The sequence below is a fragment of the Sinocyclocheilus grahami genome, unplaced genomic scaffold, assembly GCF_001515645.1.
Source record: "Sinocyclocheilus grahami isolate Dianchi unplaced genomic scaffold, SAMN03320097.WGS_v1.1 scaffold7577.1, whole genome shotgun sequence".
Lineage (NCBI taxonomy): Eukaryota > Metazoa > Chordata > Actinopteri > Cypriniformes > Cyprinidae > Sinocyclocheilus > Sinocyclocheilus grahami.
The window spans coordinates 6,318-7,103 of record NW_015511563.1 but is presented as its reverse complement, the minus strand read 5'-3'; positions in this window follow the sequence as shown (position 1 = coordinate 7,103).

Below are 786 nucleotides of genomic sequence, written 5' to 3'. Positions count from 1 at the left end.
TTCAAACTCCCAACCAAGCTGTACATGTATAGAAACAGTCCAGACAGAGGAACAGAATTGAACGGAGCAATATTTTGGTTGCTGAAGATCACATAAATTAGAATCTCTACAATATGTAAAATAATATTGGTTAAAGTTAAAAATAAGATTTTTTTTAACAGTTAAAGAAAAAAGGCAAATACATACTTTTGGCTTTGGAAACAAACCTATTTGAACATGTTACAGATATTAGAAGCAGAGTCAATGGAGGATTTACTCTCCAGAGGCAAAGATCATGAAGAGCGAGAGAAAAAAAAATACACGGTGTTACAATGCAAGATGGGAGACCAGGTCTCCATACGAACACCTCAATAAGTGCAAAATAAATAATGCAGTATCCCAATCCTGTAATCCAACAGATTTGGTACCATAGTAAGCTTGCAGAGATATGATACGTGAAATGTGATAACCAAAAAAAATCCTGGAAGAAAAAATAATCATGTTTTTCAGGTTGAAATATTAAAAGTGGATCTTGGTATTTCCAACGAGAGCTAATGAAAGGTTCTGAGACAAGTCTAAAAAATGTCTTTCTGACAGCATATAACAAGAGTTCTGGCTTTAAAAAACAACAACTGATGATGCATAACACTGTCCTGTGGAGTATTTCATATGTGATATACTACGGAGTTGGGGCAAATTTTCTAGGCCTCTGGGGGGGAAAAAAGCATATGCTGCATTTGCACTAGACAGGGATACAAATAAAATTGTGGGGGGGCGGTTCTTTCGAGACCAGCTGAAAAAAAAAAA